Source organism: Caretta caretta, chromosome 11 (assembly GCF_965140235.1).
Source record: "Caretta caretta isolate rCarCar2 chromosome 11, rCarCar1.hap1, whole genome shotgun sequence".
Lineage (NCBI taxonomy): Eukaryota > Metazoa > Chordata > Testudines > Cheloniidae > Caretta > Caretta caretta.
The window spans coordinates 66,729,860-66,749,739 of record NC_134216.1 but is presented as its reverse complement, the minus strand read 5'-3'; the positions used below and the strand labels follow the sequence as shown (position 1 = coordinate 66,749,739).

Genomic DNA, 19,880 nt, shown 5'->3' with positions numbered 1-19,880 from the left:
AGTTCTCACCCAGCTCTAGCTGTCCTGAAAGATGTTGGGAGGAGAGGGAAATTGCAGGACACCTGAATAAATTTCAGTCCTTACTAGAAGAAAGCAGAGTGTGAGGCAGGGCTGGGAATTCCTGGGGGGGAGTCAGATAGGGGTTCCTGGATCATGACATCAGGTTGAAAACATACCAACCTCAGTTCTGCGTGCCCTTGTCCCCCAAAGAGGCAAACACTTGATATTTCACCTGTGTTTGGCATTGCGTTTCTGTATTTGTGACCCCCCCAAAGCAAAACTTGGTGGTACAAGAAAATGTGGACACAAATCCTTGCAAAGGAAAACTGCTGAGTGTCGTACAGTTTTATACTCCTCTTATTGCAGGCAGCAAGATAGCAGCAAAAAGAGATATTTCAGTCCCAACAAATTCCTTCACTCATAAAACCTCTTAAAATAGATTTCCATCCTTGTTACGCTTTTCCCTGCCTTGTTTTGACCCCAGGAGATCAACCCTTGATAATTTTGTAAGGTTCACCTGCTTCCTATATAAATTCAAACTCTCTTCCTTCCCTTTGGTTTGATCAATGTTGCCTTTCATGGATGTAGCCTGAGCCAGACTTACGCCTTTCTGTGTAACACACAGTCCCATCTTCTTCGGTGTTTTTTCCCTTCTGCAAGAAGAAAGTGATAGGCAGTTTTTGTAGGAGGATGGCAAACATGGGCTCGAACATGTGATCCACCAAAACCTCACTCGACTTGTCACAAAATTGCCACATACACGTTCCTCTGAAAACCTCTCACAAATGGATTTTATCAGCACGTTTTACTCTAATTCTCTGCCCTACCTGTAGCATTCAATCAACATGGATGCAGCAGGAGTCTATCTAATAGCAGACCTTTACTGAGACAGGCAGTTAATAGGAACAGTAGCAAGCCCTGAGGTATGTTTATGCAGTCAGACTCACTTCCTCTAGTCCTGTGATATATTAACTACTTGGGAAGTTTCCCAGCTGTTTCAGGGGATAAGTAATGGCAGTGGGAGCCCATATTTAACCTTCACTGTACAAGCTGCATACTTTGTAGTTATCGTCTTTTATCTCTGTGTCTATCTAGAGAAGATTTCAAACAGTCTTTGTGTTCTCTCAGCCACATTGTTTTCCTGTTTCAGCAGGTTCAGGGGAATAGTTGAAGGCACTGCTGCTACAGTATTTGCTTCTGTGTCAGTCAAATAGAAATAATTATTTTAAATGGTAGATTGAGATGTTTACAGAATTCATAATAAACCCTCAATAAATCACAGGGTTAAGAGGGACAGTAGGGGTCAGTTAGCCTAACATCCTAGTCAACAAATATTGCTGACCTGCCCCTACATGATCAGGGAGTTTTCAGGAGCTCTAGGAGGATATCATCCGTTATCTTTGACATGGTTATTTACAGGCTTTAGCATCTCTGGGGTTTTCTGTTTGTTTGTTTTCCCATATCTTGGAAACTGATTTTTTTAAAAGGGCTCCAGAGGCAATCTTGACAGTGACCGGCCAGTAAGCCTAGCTTTCAGTACCAGGCAAAGAAGAGAATGATCAGACACATGAATGAACACAGTATGCCAGGGAAAAGTCAGTGTGGCTTTTGTAAAGCAAAAACATGCCTCGCCAATCTATTAGAATTATTTTGATGTTCAAGCAAGTGGACAAGGCTGATCTAATAGAAATAAGAAAAGGAGTACTTGTGGCACCTTAGAGACTAACAAATTTATTTGAGCATAAACTTTCGTGAGCTACAGCTCACTTCATCGGATGCATTCACGAAAGTTTATGCTCAAATAAATTTGTTAGTCTCTAAGGTGCTACAAGTACTCCTTTTCTTTTTGTGAATACAGACTAACATGGCTGCTACTCTGAAACCTAATAGAAATAGTGTATTTGGACTTTCAAAAAGCCTTTTACAAGATCCTGCACCAAAGGCTACTTTTGGGATAAGAAGGAAGGCCCTCTCATGGATCAGTAACTGGTTAAAAAATAGGAAACTAAGGGAAGGAATAAATGATCAGTTTTCATAATGGAAAGAGGTAAATGGCAGGGTCCCCCAAGCATCTGTACTGGGACCTGTGAAGCTCAACGTATTCATAAACGATCTGGAAAAAGGGTAAACAGTGAGGTGGCAAAGTTTGCAGACAATACAAAATTACTCAAGATAGTTAAGTCTAAAGCTGACTGCGAAGAGTTACAAAAGGATCTCACTAAACTGAGTGACTGGGCAACAAAAGGGCACATGAAATTCAATGTTGATTAGTGCAAAGTATTGCACATTCAAACAAATAATCCCAACTACAATAGGATGATGGGATCTAAATCAGTGTTACCACTCAAATTATACAGAATGATGGGATCTAAATTTGTGTTACCACTCAAGAAAGTGACCCTGGAGTTGTGGACAGTTGTCTGAAAATATCTGCTCAATGTGCAGTGGCAATCAAAAAAAAAATAGCAGAATATTAGGAACCGTTAGGAAGGGATAGATAATTAGATGATAATTATCATAATGATGCTGTACAAATCTGTGGTAAACCTAGTCCTTGAATATTGAGTGCAGGTCTGGTCATCCCATCTCAAAAAAATCTATTAGAACTGGAAAAGATACAGAGAAGGTCAATGAAAATGGTAAGGGGGATGGAACAGCTTCCTCATGCAGAGAGATTAATAAGACTGGGACTGTTCAGCTCGGAAAAGAGATTACTAAGGGGGGATATGACAGAGGTCAACAAAATCAGGACTGGTGCAGAGAAAGTGAATAAGGACGTGTGATCTACCCCTTCACCTCACATAAGAATTAGGGGTCAGCCAATTAAATTAATAGACAATGGATTTAAAACAAACAAAAGGAAATACAAGTGAAAAATGCAAGTGAACAGTTGCATTAGAATAAATCTAGGAATACTACGGTATGACTGGAGAATCGCTAATGTACCTATATTTAAGAAGGGGGGGGGGATTGATCCAGCATTAGACTAGAGCACTTCATACAATGCATAGTCAACCCGTGGAACTCATTGCCATGGATGTTGTGAAGGTCAAAAGTGTAACCGGGTTAAAAAAAGATGTAGATAAATTCATGGAGGATAGGTCCATCGTTGGCCATTAGTCAAGATTGTCAGCAATGCAACCCCATCTCTGGGTGTCCCCAAATCTCTGACTTCCAGAAGCTGGGTCTGGACCTGTTTTGTTCATTCCCTCTGAAGCATCTGGCACTGGCTGCTGTCAGGAGACAGGATACTGGGCTAGATGGACCATAGGGTCTGACCTAGTGTGGCCATTCTTATGTTCTTATAAATAGAAGTGTTTTGAGTGAATACTAAGGAATATCAGCCAAGAGGTTAGTCACAACTACAGTTCTCTACTACTTTAGGAAAAGCTCCTATTGGCCTCCAATCCGTAAGTAGCTCCTCTGGGGTATACTAGACATATATAATGTATTAACTAATGCATTGTGCAAGGATACTTTGTACTTCTTATTGGAACAAATGAAATAATGTGTAAGAAGCTCAGAAACCCCCCCACTGATTTTAGGGAGCTTAATTTTTAGTTATAAAAAGGGGGGCATAATGAAATAAAATTAGAATAGATGTCAGAAAAACAAGATTAATGGCAACAAAGACTGGGATTGGTGTGGAATTGAATGGTAGTTAAGGCTTGTATGACAAGACATTTAGCATGGGTCTTAAGCTATACACTGAATACCAAACTAACTCAAATTAGAAAGAGGGAAAAAGGGTTGTTGTTGTTTTTCTCAGTGAGGGTTTGTTTAGTTTTGTTTTGGGTTTTTTTGGGGGGGAGGGGGGGTTGGAGTGCAAAGCTATTTCTGTGTTCCCTTCAGCACTTGAGAGCTACAGAAATATATAAATCAATTTGTCAACGTAGAACTGTGTTAGTAGCTAGCTGGTAGTTTGATGATGCTACCTAGCCTGCAATAATTTTGGAGTTAGTTTATTTTGACCCAGTCCAGTGATTTGCTCAGATCCTTCAATGGGAACAAACGTAAAGAGATGGCTGGTGCTACTGTACAGCATTAGACTAGAGCACGTGACAGATTTTGCCCTTAGCTCCAGTTTATGTTCTTCAGTAGTGAGTGAACTCTACAAAATCTACTGGTGAAAGAGTATAATGGTGGACTGTGAACATATCTCCTAACATTTAAAAATTAACAGGAAAACACTTACGTTGGTTATCATTTTTTGCTACAGTGATACTAAGGATCCCATTTAGGGATTTGTTTCCTATTGTTTTAGGCACTATACAAATAAAACAAAGACGGTCCTTGTCCCAGAGAGCTCACAACTTAAGATTTAGACAAAATGCTGCAAGTGAATAGGGACAAATGGAAGGTGAAAACAGAGGTTAAGAGGTCAATATTATAGCAGAAACAGGTGTGTAGGCATAAATTGGTTGTAATCGTGATCTCAGTCGGCACAAGTAGTGATTGCTTAACCTGGGCATGCAAAAAGGATGTCTGATGGAAATGAGTGTATAGAAATGGAAATTACCACATGTGAAGTGGATGAAGAATTCAGAGCGTCATGTGCTCAAATTGGAGGGAACCATTTAATTTCCATCCCAGAATACTGAAAGAAGTGGCACGTGAGATTGCTAGTCCAGTAGCAAGGATTTTTAATAAATCTAGGAATACTACGGTATGACTGGAGAATCGCTAATGTACCTATATTTAAGAAGGTGGGGGGGGGGGTTGATCCAGCTATTAAAGTTCTGTTAATCAGTAGTATGATTAGAACAAATTTTGAAGGAAAGAATAATTAAACTCATGGAGGTAAATGGAAAAGGGTATGTAATAAAACATGGGTTTACCGAAGGTAGATCATCCCAGACTAACCTGAGATATTTCTTTGAGAAAATAAATGATTTTTGAGGATAAGAGAAATGCAGGAGATCTAATTTGCTTGGGAGTTCAGTAAAACATTTTGTATGGTGCCACACAGGGAATTATTGGTTAAATTAGAGAAGAAAGGGATTATTACAGGGATTGTAAGGTGGGTAATGAATTTGCTAAAAGTGAAAAGGCAAAGTGTTGTGCTGAAAGATGAACTTCAGACTGGAGGGAAATTACTAGTAGAGTTCCTCAGTATTGAGACTGATCTTATTTCGTGTTTTTATTAATGATCTTGGCACAAAAAGTAGGATTGTGCTAATGAAATTTGCTGGTGATAGAAAGTTGGGAGGCATCGTCAATACACAGGATGATTAGAGTTTTATACAGGAAGATCTTGGAGACTGGAGTAACGGACGATAATGGATTATTCTTAATAAGAAGAATTTCTGCTATAAACTAGAGGTTCCTCAGTTGGAAGCGACGGAGGAGTAGAAAGATCTGGAAAATGTGATCCTAGGATGCATCAGGCAAGGCATTTCCAGTAGAGGAAGAGAAGCATTAATACTGTTATACAAGGCACTGGTAAGACCTCATTTGGAATACTGTGTACAATTCTGGTCAACCATGTTCAAGAAAGATGAACTCAAAATGGAACAGGGGCAGACAAGAGTTAGTAGGATGATTAGGGGAATGGAGGACCTATTTTGTGAGAGGAGATTGGAAGAGCTTGGCTTGTTTAATCTAGCAAAAAGAAGGCTGAGAGGCGATATGATTGCTCTGTGTAAATATATCAGGGGGTTAAACACCTTAAGCTAAAGGACAGTGTTGTCACAGGAACAAATGTACATAAAATGGCCGTGACCAAATTCAGGCTGGAAATCAGAAGAAGATTTCTGACTCTGGAACAGCCTCACAATAGGAGTGGTGGGGCCAAACAACTTAATTGGTTTTAAGAGAAAGATAGACCAATTTATGAGTGGGATCGTATAATCAGGTTTCTTGAGATGAATGGGGGGTAGGAGGGTTTGACAACCCTGAGGGTCCCTTCTGATTCACATCAGATGTTCCTAAAATCTTATGCTTCATGACTTCTGTCAGTTACCTGAAGGGGTCTCCCCTAGTGTATTCTGTTTTGGTTTTTTTTGGTCTTGTTTCTTTGAAGCATCAGAGATTACCTCAGATGGAAGTGGGACACTGATGGGGTTGGCCACTGCTCAAAGGTGGTGCAGAGAATTTTCTGCCTCATGTGCTTGGCTGACTAGTTCTTGTTCTTGTGCTCGGGGTCTAACTGATCATCATATGTGGGAAGGAATTTTCCCCAGGTCAGATTCGCAGTGATCTTTGGGGCGTGGGGTGTGAGTCACTTGCCAGGATTATCACATTAATCAATTCCCTACCATTGAGGGGGTCTTGGGCACTGGTGTACCTTGGTCCCTCCTGTTCTTTCCCTGTGGCACATAATAGTTTAGTCTCCTGAGGGCTGTAATACCTTGAGTCTTGGGGTTTAGTGTGGGGGTGTTGGGTGGTGTTTGTGGCCTGTGGTCAGACTAGATGATCTGGTCAGACATAGATGGTCCTTGCTGGCCTTAAATTCTATGGCTCTGTGACTCTCTGCTGTAATTAGGAGACTCTGGTAAATTAGTAAAATATGTTCAACTGGTCTCCACTAGCATGCCAGAATTACTAAAATAATTTCAATATTTCACATGTGTATAGGATGGTTGTTAAAATGTAAAACAAAGTTCCCTGTCATTGTTTGGAGTTGTTTAAATAACTATGTCCAATAAAAAGAAAATTTGACCCCATATTTCCGTTACTGCTGAGATAATCTAATGAAGAATAAGCACACAGTCTACTACACTTCTCCAAATGATTAGCTAGTGAATTGATAGGAATGCACAAAACATATTGGAATAACAGATAAGGTATGCCAGAGCTTTGTCAAATGTGTGTTTGAATACCAGATTGCTCAAAAGATACAGCAATCTTGCACTCTGTTTTAGTGTCTGAATCTAAATTTCTAAATGGCAAGGTTTTGATCGCAGCTGTTCAAGGGTAATCACCTTTGTTGCATACACAAAATGAAAAATGTATGCCTTTCCAAACAGAATTGACATCCATCCTTACTAAAGAAATGATTTCTGAGTGAGATATTATTTGCTAATGTCTTTGACTTTGAGGATTTGAGATCATTATTGTTGATTGTAAATAATAGCTGAGCAGTCCATTTTAAAGTGTCAAGCTTGGTGGAAGATGCACTTTATTCAGTCAGGCTAATGTTGAGAGCCTAACCTGACAGTTCAATATGGACAATTTCCAGCCAGATAGACACTTGTTTAAAATAGTTAAGGGAAAATCAATGGGAGTTGCAGTTTACAAGGAAATAATCTAATGCCACTAATATTAGAGAACCCTTTTCATGCTACATACTCTTGTCCTTCTTGTCCCTCCTGCCTCCGCCCCTCCCTGATATTCCTAGCAGTATATGGTAATGAAAGCTCTTCCCTTGGCCACTTTGGCTAAATGTATATGGCCCCAATTAGGTAAAGCATTTAAGCACATGCTTCACTTTCAGCATTGCTTAAGTTCCATTGTTTTCAGTGAATGTATGCATGTGCTGAAAAGCTTTGCTGAATAGCGATATTTTCCCAAATATGAATGTGGATTTCACATCTGGAACAAAATTACCCCAACAAAGCTTGTGAAATTCATCCGGTTTCCTGGTTTGCTACAAAGCCGACACTCAGATCAAGTTCGCCAATATATGCGAATCATTGTAGTAAACCTGGAGCATGAAATATGCACAGACTTGTGCAGTTTTTGGTCTGTGGTAGAAACCATGCAAACATTGTGCGTTGTTTTCATCATGTGTAGCTGAGGTGCTGCTGAATTTTTCTTTGAGAGTTCACTTTTAGTTGAACCCAGAGGGACTGCAATCAAGGAGACCTATTCTGTTAATGGGTGGTGCGTAGAGTCTGTGTAGAATTCTTGGAAAAGGGTAGTCTGCTCAGGCTGAGAGCTCCTGAATCTACCCCTGTCGATGTCTGAAAAGCTGCTGTTGTTTCATCTTCCCTGCTGCTTCTGGTGATAGTGCACAGTTTGAATCTTCAAATGCCATGATGAGAGTGATCAATCTCAATCCACCCCCCCAAAAGAGGAGAATGGTTGAAGAAGACAAATAAATACAGCCAGCTGTCGGAGGGCACAGGAATCTTGAAGGAGAATTAGTGACAAAATGAAACAGGAACGCACACGAAACTTAAACTTGTAGTGCATTAGTACTGTGGAATAATGAAAGAGTGGCAAAGAGGAACTCAGACACGAACAAAGATGATGATAATAAAACTTAGCATATCAAAGTTTTCATTGTCAATGCAGAAAAGTGGGGTTTTCCTTGGACTGACCACAAAACCGGTCTGAAGAGAACTCAAGAGGCTCCTGCATGTCTGATGCGGAAGAAAACTCAATGCAACAATGTATTCATGTAATAAAAAATCAGCTAAGATATTGACAGACAAGGGCATAGAGCTGGTTGAAAAATACTACATATTTTCAGCAAAAGAAGAATAGAACATTGACATTTTTTGATTTTTTAATTATTTTTTTTAGAATTTCAACAAAATGAAAACTGAAAAAGTTTTCAGATTTTGTTTTTTTCTTTTCCCATTTTCCAGTGAAAAAAGTGGGAACAATCATAAAGAGAATGGCTACCCACAGCATTTGGAGCCAGTTCTGGATCTTTACTTTCCTTGCATTCAAGGATGTTCTGTTCTGAAGTTTTGCTTCAGGCCAATTTAAAAAATCGTAATTATAATTCTTAGAACAAGCACCAAAAAGCATTTTGGGAACCTCACAATACAGATTCAGGATCTGATCTATGACCAGATCAGCTTACAAGCAGAGTTGGAAAAAAATGGAGACGAGGAATGTTATGAGAACTTGCTCAGAATTTTTTTTCTGAATTACAAAATTTGAAATTTTATTGTAACTTCAAAACTAATTTTGACCAGCTCTACTGCTTTTCTTAAAATAACCCAGTGACCATTTCAGAAAAATATTTTCTTACTTTGTCTTTTTTTTTTTAATTAAAAAAAATCATCAAAATTTCACCATTGGAAAAATTTTTACCAGCTCTACTTAAAAGCTAATATCAGATTCTAGGTAAGAAAGAGGTAACAAAGTGGAAGAATATGTATAATATCAACAAGATAATGCAGTTAGGCCACAGTTAAATGGTTCATTCCTCTTCAACAAATCATTTAGGCATGTGCTTAAAGTTAATTGTTTAGCTGAACTGAGGCTTTGGGGCTTGAGTTTATACTCATTGTACGTAATGCCATGCTTCCATTGATTTGAATAGCGTAGAATCAGGTCAATACCCAGAATGGTCTACTGCACATCTTGGTAGAGAGGAGTGGTTTTGTTTTTTTAACAAATAAATGTCTGAGTTGACTAATATCTTGTAGGTTTGGGGCATGAGGTGGGTTGTAAGCCGGGACTTGAATGAAGAATTGGTCACCTCATGGATGAAGACTATTCTGGAAGAACAGAGTATTGGGGCAGGAGTCATTGGCAGAGTTGAGACAGGGTAGTGGGAAACATGATCAGGTTGAATTAGTAAGGGGAGGTGCAGTTACAAAGGACCTTGAGGGCGAGGCCCTGACGTTTGAACCTTTAAGTAGTGCTGTACCTTGAAACACTGTGTTCAATGTGATGCTGTGTCTATACCGTGACTGTGGGTACAAGAGTAATATATAATCCAAGTCTATTAGCGGAAATTCCCTATTGAGCGAACAGTAAAGTAATTTAGAAGGACTTCTGATGCTAGCTGAATAATACCACTTTTAATTTCATATAATTTTCTCTAGCAGTCTCTGAGGCGGTTTCGAATATCGTAGGCAAAAATGGAAACCAAAACTCCTGGGCAATTCTCAAGGGGTCAACTGCTAAGGCAACAGCAACTCAAGAAAAAGAAGATAAAGGTTTGATTTATTCGATGTAATTGAGCTGGGATTCATTTTTCATTAGGATCTGGCACCTTGCATCCTGATAATAGTTACTGCTGGACTTGTAGCTCTGCTTCCTTAAGGAAATGTTATTTGGTGGGGCTCCTGAAACTTTAGGAAGAAAGGGAAATGAGTTGACCAGGAATTAGATCATTGGTCTTAAAATCAAGAGGGATCCCAGACTCTGTGAAACATTAGCATTAGCATTGGCATGGCCAAAATTTCCATTTTTTCCATATTTTAGGTACTGAAATCCACTATACGATAAGCTAAATGTAGATATGTAAGTGCTAATTTCAGGTACCCAATTTAAAAAATATTGGCCTATGTCCATTAACAGTGAGTTTGATGCATAGTCTTAACAGATATTAAGAATGTAAATGGCAAACTACAAAGGCACTTTGATTTAATCATTTAAACAATAAGCTCTTTCAATGCACATTTATATTCATACTGCTTAATATTCAGGCAGCCTTTTGTGGTATAAGAGCATCGAGCTGTGTAACCCCTGATCCCACCTATCATTTGCCTTGTAAGTAAATAAGTAAGTAAATAGGTTGGGTTATCCCATGGTTAGAGCACTAGTCTGGGATTTGGGAGACCTCACTTCAAGCCTCTGCTTTGCTGCAAACTTCCTGTGTGGCCTTGGGCAAGTCACTTAGCCTCTTTGTGCCTCATCTGTAAAATGGGGATAATACATTACAGGGATGTTATGAAGATAAACACAAAAAGCTTATGAGGTGCTCAAATACTACAGGAATGGGGCAGAGAAGTACCTAAGACAAATACATTGAGTAAAGGATTTTAATTTGCTGTTTTACATTTTCCAGCATAGAGCATCATTTATACAAATGGCCAGGCTCCATGTGAGGAACTTTGCAAGCATCGCTTTCCCTAACATTGACCTTCTTGTTTTAGAAGTTGACTTTATTGTAGTAATGTAATGGAGATGTCTCCTGGCAGCCCCTCATTAAAAATCTGCCATCACATTGAAGAGAGGGGTGGGGGGGATGTGTATTCCTGCTTCTAATAGAGGACATGTCCTCAGTCACGGCTATAGTATCAACCCTACCTCGGATGGCTTTGTCATTGGGAATCATAAAAACACAACGTAAGGTTAAGCTTGCTTTGAGAATATATCACATTACTCAAGTGTCAAGTAATTTTCAAACAAATCCATGATAGGATAATCCAGGGCAGAATTAAATCAAACTGGGGCCCTAAGCACAGTCTGACCTGGAGTTTCTCACAAACACCCTTGGCAGTGGTGTTGGCCACGACTGTGGAATGGGGCCCTCAACTCCCTGCACACAGAACACAATGACAGCAGGGGGCCCCTTTCCCCTCTGAAGAGGCAAAGGTGGCATCAGGCTGGCCCCGTAGTACCTGTGTTTAGAAAGATAGGGTGGATTTGCTGTATTCTTCTTGTTCTGCTGCCCACAGAGTCCTCTGCTGAGGTGGTGTTAGTAGGGCCCCCAAAGCAATGGATCCTGGAGCTGACACTCCATTTAGATGCATGGTGCAGCTCATTACTCTCTGGCTGTCAGCAGACTCAGGCAGATGTCCCTGCATGAATCCGCTACACTTGGGTCACATTTCAAGCTTTTCTTTGGAATCAGGAAAGCTAGGGATTTGTATTTAAATAAAAGCAGACTTTCTGATGTAATCATATGAGTCCAGGAGCTGGAGCCCTCAGCACTGGCCTACGTTTGCCTTATTCTGGCCTTGCCGAGGCCTCCTTACAAGCATCTCTGAGCCAGAGTTTTAGAGGTTTTTAGGCCTAGTAAGGTTTTCAGAAGTGACTAGGTGCCTAACTCCCACTGAAATCAATGGTAGTTAAGCCCCGAGGCAGTTTTGAAAATCCCGCTAGATGCCTGTCTCCATCTTCAGGCACTTTTAAAATTTGGCCCTCTTTCTAAGTCTCATGAATTACGTGAGCTGAACACTATGCTAACTCTCTGTTTTCCAAAATATATATCTGTCCAATGAATTGAATGTAATATAAGTGTGTTGGCCACATGGTGTGGGCTTTTCCCTTCTTAGTTCTGATTTATAAGAAAGCAGTTGAGTTTAATTGAGAAAATAAATGGATAGCCCCTCACCACTTCTCCCAGAAAATGCACACATTCTTGGGACAAAGAGTTTCTTGGAGGCTAAGCAGGGAGTTCCCTTGTGAAAATATTGGCAGCCCATCATGGCTTTGTCATACTATATATAAGAAGCCAAAGCCTCAGTGGGTATAAATCAGCACAGTTCCTAAATTGCCTTACGCTAGTTGAGGATCTGGCCCACTATATGGTATGGAATAATATGGAATGGAAACTGAAGAATAAAGTTACATAATAAAGCAAAGAGCATAACTTTCTTTCTGGAGTTTGCTTGCATCGTTTGGAAGTTGAAAACATCAGTGCATCAGTAATACTATTGAGGGTAGTACAAGAATTAATTTTGTGATACTGAATCAATACACACTGATAGCTAGAACTGTGTAGATATAGAAATAGCTGTAGATAGGCTGCATGGTGTATTAAATGTATAGCCATTAGTAATCTGTCAAGCATTCAGTAGCACTATTTGACATTTAGCGCCTTGTATAATGATGCTGTACATGTATCTCTAGTCACCAGAGTACAAATTTTGATGGAACCCAAAGCCTGACCCTGAACTTGCTGTTACATTACCAGGCATCAGTCTGAGTTCCAGCCCTTTTGTTTAAGCACTAGCAAACAGCCCTCGGATTTTAAGCAGATGCCATATGAAATTAGTTGAAAATTGTACAACATACCGTTATTTCGTACAGTTAGACTTCATTTCAGTTCACTCTGCCTTTTCCGATATTTCTTCTGATTGCTGCCCAACCGACTTTGTGGAATTTGAAATGAAAAAAAGAAAAGAAAACGAAGTTGCAGGAGGGAAAGGCACATTTTTAAAACAAAAATCCAGATGAGGCTTCAGATGAGCATAAGTAAACTATTCCATGGACTGACAAGTCTGTTCTCTTTTTTGAGAAAAGCACTTGAAACTCCTTGTGTGGACAATGCTACAGAAGGCAGTACACTTTTGTGAAAGACATGGTACCCACTGTGGGGAGATAAAGTGGCCTGGGTAGCAACGTTTGTAAACAGAATGCAGAGGAGATTTTTTTAATTTAAAGCGAAGTGATTTTGGCATGCTTATCACCATTCCTGTTATCACCAACAAATTCTGTCTTAAAATAAAAGGCAAAGCTACTGTGTGAAATCACTACAAAATATGCTGAAGAAGGATCATGACTGAATCACACTGCCAGAGGGAAAAACAGTTATAGCTATGGAAAAATAATCTTAACCCTTTTCATACTAAAATCCAGGTATGTGAAGTATATAAGTATATTGCAGCATGGCAGAAAGGTGATATTTGTCATCTGTGTGACAAAGACAAATTAGAATCTAGCCATTTTAGGGTGGGAATGATTTTCATGAAAATTAATGACTTGATTAGAAGGAGAAATGAAGCTTCTTCAAGGGGACATGCAAATAAAGGAGGAATCACTAAAACTGTCATCTGATGTAAAGTGAACATTAAAAAGAGAAAGATAGGATACTGTAAAAAGAAAAATTTGATATATCAATCGTACACTGTTAGTAAGTATAAAGGAAAGCGAGAGGGGAAGAATGTGGCTCAGTATATGTTTGACTTACAAAGAGTTTCATTTAAATAAGGACTGTGCCACTATTTCCCAGATGAGATAGCCACAACTCTAAATAGCACAAGAATCTGAGTACTGTATAGCCATGGACAACTTGTCATCTGGTGTTTTGGACACCGAATTTCTCTAATTGATGCAAATGTTGTTGTTTTAGTCTATTCTGGATATTTGTCTGTGCATTGTCGAAGAGATTTGCCCTTAATATATAGGCGAGGGTAATGTAAACCAATTTGTTTCTGTAAGTCCAAGTAGCGGACAGCAGATTCAAGAGCATGGTGTCTGCAGATTGATTTCTGCTCCCATTCAAGAGGATTAGACTACTATAGGGCAAACATCTGCAATTGTTATAAGGAAGAAGCACATCAGACTAAGCCAAAGAAGCATTGAACCCGCTTTCTAAATTCAGCAGTTTAGTTAAGAATAAATCTCCAGTGGCAATTAGTATTCAGTTTAAAGCATTGGAGTAAGCGTAGCGGAAAGGACAAATTTTAAGTGTGTGAAAGGGCTCATGTACAGTAAGACAGCATATTGCCACCAAAAGCGTGGTTAATTTTGTATAGGGATGTACTCTAAAAACCTGCATTATTAACTAAAATTTGGTTTGATTTGGGGGAACATCTGAAAAACTTCAGCGGTACTTGTATTTTCTTCGTGTCTAAATTGTCTGTAGGATGTTAATTTCTTCTCCTCTTCCCTTTTGTCACCCTCTGCCTAGATAGACACAAACCTTTTCCAGCTGATGTTTGTGACACAGAAAACAGTCAAAAATTATTTGTTGAATATTGTCTTGTTTTCCCAAATAATGTAATGTGTGGGGAGAGGGCAACGTAACAGTTCTCTTCGTGATACATTTTGTGAACAAACCTAGTTTGTTGGGAACACAGTAGGCCAAGTCACATGATACCTATTGGACTCAAAATGGGGGGAAAATATATATATATATATATATATAATGCTAAGCTCAGCCTACAAACCAAGTATTTGGTCAAAAATGAGTTGCCAAATCAAGACACTATTCACAGTCAGTTGCGTAACTGTTCATGATATGACCATCTCTAGAGCTGGCCAGAAAATGACAATTCCATTTCACGAAAACTTTTGAGGTTTCAAGTCTGTTTTTATTCTGTGTTGGAAGGAAAATTAAACTTTTCAAAATTGTCTCTTTAGAAAGTGAAAGAAAGTTGTTGAAATGTCAGTTTTTGGATTGAAAACATCAGGTTTTAATTTTTTATTTAGGTCTCTCTCTCTCTTTCTCTCTCAAATTGACAAGAGTGCACTATGGACTTCTGAAACCTTCTCATAAAACATTTAATCAAAATCGATATGTTTCCATGAAATGTTTTGTTTTTGACAAACTGGCATATTCTGATGCAAAAACTTTGGTAGAATATTTTCCAACCAGCTCTAATATTTTCTCTACTTTTTTGAATGCTTTGGCAGGGAAATTGTTAACAATTTTGATGTTTAATTACCATATTTAGACTGTAGATCTAACATGCATTGATGAACAGGGCAGTTCACACCTCTCAGAATTATATTTTTAGACTCTCTCTCTAGAGACTCAAGCAGAGATCACTCTACTGTTTTACACTTGTTCAAAATTTTAAATGTAACTTTACAATCAGATGGGCTAGATATTTTTAAATTATATCTTAGATTCTGGAGCACAATATGTTAGCCTGCTGAAAGATACCTGCTTCCTGAGCAGCAATATGTTTGTGGGTGGAAATAATTATCTTTTGTTTCTGATTAACTGATCTTATCTCATGTGCTTAGGAACATCTGCCCACTTTACAAGATGCCACTTCTGTATTTCTCAGTGAGACAGAAATGCTGTATTTTAACTAAGTTCTGATCCAACTAGAAAAGTCACCCAAAAATGTCTCCCAGCTTCTGCGGCTGACTGCTTGTGCTCTGACTGTCCTGTGTAGACCCTGCTGACATGCTCAAAAAGGTTCTTAGTGTGAATTAATGCAGTACAGTTTCAAGTGGGACTACATTGATGCACACTTGGTCCCTTTAGAGCATGTCAGCAGGACAGTTAGAATGCAACACTTTAGAGTAATCTGCAGTTTACACTCAGGTGATGTGCATTGCTGCACATTGTGTAAGCAAGCCCTTAGTCCCAAATTACTGAAACTGGTGCTGCAGGTCTTCAGCTGGATGCTAATGCTGCTGGAATCATCAGTAAAGTCCCTCCAGGCCTTCTCAATGCCTTGCAGGGAGGGAGGGCTGGCAGGAGATGGGAAGCTATATTCCATTCAGATGAGAAAGGGAGCCAAGCAGTTCATAGAACCATAGAATATCCGGGTTGGAAGGGACCTCAGGAGGTCATCTAGTCCAACCCCCATGACCTCCATCTCATCCTCCAGTTGGGTGGAGGAGTAGGTGTTCTGTGGAGTTAGAGAACAACCTCTCTGTTTCCTATGGATCTGCCCTCTTCATATAGCTCTGTACAGTCACTGACTCTTCCCCTCATGGGGTTTCCTTCCCTTTGCACTCAAGGAGTTCAAACTCTTACCGTGCTCTAAGTTTATCCCATTTTTCAGGAGGAGGATGGCATGTGCCCACCCTTCCAAATACTCATTCTAGGCATGGGAAGATACAAATGAGAACTCTATCTACCACCACACACACCCTTTGTTTTTATTTGTGCACAGCTCTGAACATTTCAGTAGTGCCAACTCTTGCAATATTATTATGAGTTCCCAAACTCATGGGATTACACAAGACTCTTGGCTGTCATTTAAAGAATACAAACAAGTTTCTAGCCCTGGTGTTGGAGGAGAAAAGCTTGATAATGTGGAGTGAGTGAACTCTAAAGGCTAAAAACAGAAAGCAAAGAAAAAGAGCTCAATATAATTTTCTTTAAAAGTCTCGTGAGTTTTAAGCTAATCCTTATGATTCTTTGGAGCATGACTCACAATTTTTGCATGCTTGGAATTGGCAATGCTGAAAATCTTATGAAGTCCCTTCTTTTGTGGGATACTCATAGCCCAGATTTACAAACCCAAGAGGACAAAGTGGGTTGGATAAGCAATCCAAACTTGTTGGTGTCAATCCAAACCAAACCCAAACTCTTAATCACTTTATTTTAAAGCTAGGTCTGCATTCACCCAGCTAATTTGTGTGCAGTTTCCACGACAGCTTTCACAAATGCGCTGAACTTTCCGCTTGCACGTGGAACAACTCAACTTGCATGCAAAATAGTAGTTTTGTGCGCACAATAAGTGGGCAATTGAATAGATATTGACACACCTATTTTCTTATTTTAAAAACTAACCCTAAGGCTTTGTTCAGTGTGACAGAGTCAAAATGGGTCCAGCTGACACGGTGGCGCTTTGAATATTGCTGTTCTCATTTTGATCAGGAAATAGCGTCCCTTAGCAGATTGATAGGCAGCTCTAAAACTGAGATATTATTATTTTCCAGCAGGCTTTGAAGTCCAGGCTTTTTGATGTTGTTTAGTGGCGATTGCTGGGATTATCTTCATATCCTCCACGTATGTTTAAACATAAATTGCATTTGACTGCAGTGACACTAATTAGGGCAGAGGCGATCAAATGCAGCCCCCCTGCAGGTGAGCTCAGCCAATAAACCAGTCATGACTGACAAGGGTTTCTAGTGCTTCAGACAATTGGAATTTCATAAACTGTCCTTCACCATCCCTCTGTCCCCTCCCCGACTGAGAGAGACGGTGACAGAGCAGGCTAGATCCAGAATCACCATCTGACAATCAGAATATCACACTGACAACCATCAGTGCTTACAACATGCAGCTGGGACTTTGCGGCAAAGGTTTGAGATACTGACCCTATTATCCCCCAGAAGTACAGTTCCAACCTTTTTATTGCCCCTTCGTTTTAAAGAAAAAAAATAACCTTCTTCCCTGAAATATGAAATCTCTCAGTGACATGTCTTTGAGGTGTTTGACCAAATATTGTAAAAACACAGCCAGGGCTAATAATCCTAAAAGCAGCGCGTTGCATTCCTCCGACACTGGAATCATTTCAGTTAGTTTACAGTACATTTGAATCACCGTGTCACTCATCCGCTCAGTTTCCATTAACTTAGCGTGGAATTTCTTCTGTCCCTGCACAGAAACGAAAGGGTCAAGTGTCTCCTTCATGCTCAGAACTGCAGCCTGAATAACAATTCTGCTCAGGGTAATTGTGATTAATTAAGCTATTCCAATCAGTCTCCGTGTATTTGTTGTAATAAATACTGAATGCATTTGTAACCTCTGTCATCTTTGTTATTAGGAAGGGAAAACAAGAGAACCCTGTTCCTTGAGACCGTGCCTCAAGGGATTTCTGTGGTGTCATTGAGTAGCTTTTCTTATTGCCTGATATATTTTTCTTCTCTCTTTTTAAAGGCAGGGGGCACCCTATTAGAATGCAATGCTGAGCAGGCTCATTATTGTCAAATTAGATTCACTGACCTTCACTGCTATTTACCAGGAACAGAAAAGCAGCTTCAAGGACATTTTGCAATGGGTAAATTCACACTGAGTGCCACTCACCGACAACTGGATCTCTCATGCTTCTGCATTACTTGAATATGCAGGAATGTTTAAACCCAGTCACAAGCCTTGTGTTAATAGAGTAGTTCTTTAAATGGATCACATGCTGTACCCTGTGTACACCTCCCTCACCTCCTTGCATGCTCGCACATTCTTCAGATTAGATTAACTAGACCTTCAAGGTAAGTGTACAACCAGGGCAATATGGAGCACCAATATTGGGACCAAGCGGCCTGAAAACAGGATCCATGTCCCATGTAGGCGGGTAACTGAAGTTTGGCCTTTTCTTTTTTATGTTTTCTTGATTTAATTTTAAATAAATTAAAAACCGCTATTAATTTCTACGCAGTAATGACGCATTTGATTCTCATAATCCAGCGTCCTTTCTCCCTCTAATTGTTTGCTACTTCCAGTTGTGATTTGAAGTTTAAAATTAGACTGTAAATTCATCAGTGGCAGAACCTTATCTTTTTACTAGTGATGTCATAATAATGAGGATAATACACTCTTATATTGTACTTTTCATCAGCACATCTCAAAGTGCTTTACAAAGTGAAGAACCTGTAAGATGTACAGCACCTAAGATGCATCCAGTCCTTGTAACAAATTCAACTAAAAAAGCTATTGATCCACAGTTCTTTATTTTGTTATTAAATGCTGACTTCTCCTATGGAAGCATTTATAGAAATGTTATTAGATATCAAGATAGAGTCCAAGAAGTAATTGGGAGTGTGTGTGTTTCCATTTACAAGGCTTAATCCTTTTCCACTGGCAGCAAAGCTATTAAGCAGCTGTTATAACTTTCAGTGATCTACTACCTACAAACCTGTGCCCCTAATGGGGCAATTTGACCAGTGGATCTGTGTAGCCAAATAAACCACTGGGCATGTCTTTGCCTTGTCCCCAGAACTCCCCTCTATGTTGTCGGAGCACTGGGTGCAGAAGAGGGGACATATTGTCCACTCCATGGCATGTTGCCTCTGAATGAGGGACCTGTGGTGTAGAACTGTTCAGAAATGGGAATTTTTTCCCTGTGAAAAATTTTAGGTTTTTCATTGAAAAATGAACTTTTTGTTTTTGTTTTTCAGCAAACAAAATGGAGAATCAGGTCCCATCCGTTTCTGTGTTATAAGGGGACAGGGCAAAACACTGGATTTTTAAGTTGTTTATTTCTCACCACTACCTTAAAAAGTCCCCAGAGTTCGTATAGGGAGTCAGCCCTTTGCTATGTTTAAAGAAGTGGTATCAAGACAAAATAAAAACGAATGGGATTGAAAACCAGCTTCTGAGTGTACTTGGCACACACGTGTGCACAAACTCTTTGTTTTTCCTCTCAACCTACAGTATATAATTTCCAGCAAAGTGCTTGCAGTTTTGTTTGGAGACAAGCTCCAGGACAAATATTACTCCCTTGATAAAATAGTCCTATTATTGGAGTCTTGGAGGAGTCACAACTAACACTGTTTCTGCTCATGGGATTTACCATTTGGAAGATATTTTATTGTTGTCTCATGACATTTCCCTGCACTTTAATGCTCATTTATGTAACTGTTTTCTTTGATTTATGACAGGTTTTCTTCATTTATAGCAGTGCCATAAATTGCGTGGCCTTACTTTCAATGGCTATAAATCCAGCAACATCACTAAAGCACAGAATGAAAAAAAAACCCCACTTTTCAAACTGCCTTCTTATCACAACCACAAGCAAAACAACCCCATCTCTCTATACAAATCTACAACTAAGAATCAAAATAAGTCGGGGCACTAGGCTTGTTTGTTCGAGCCAGCACTTTTTCTTAGTGTA

The 19,880-nt window shown here is 39.5% G+C and overlaps 1 protein-coding gene and 1 long non-coding RNA gene across 7 annotated transcripts in view; one reads left to right on the top strand and one right to left on the bottom strand.

The window, feature by feature from the left end:
- ERBB4 (erb-b2 receptor tyrosine kinase 4) overlaps window positions 1-19,880 on the top strand; it is a 975,001-nt gene that overhangs the window by 354,716 nt on the left and 600,405 nt on the right. The window lies entirely within an intron of this gene.
- Window positions 319-18,102, bottom strand: LOC125644719 (uncharacterized). The gene is made up of 3 exons (XR_007359106.2): window positions 17,996-18,102; window positions 12,652-12,728; window positions 319-653 (listed from the first exon to the last, which is right to left on the bottom strand). It is a non-coding gene; the product is annotated as an uncharacterized LOC125644719 (long non-coding RNA).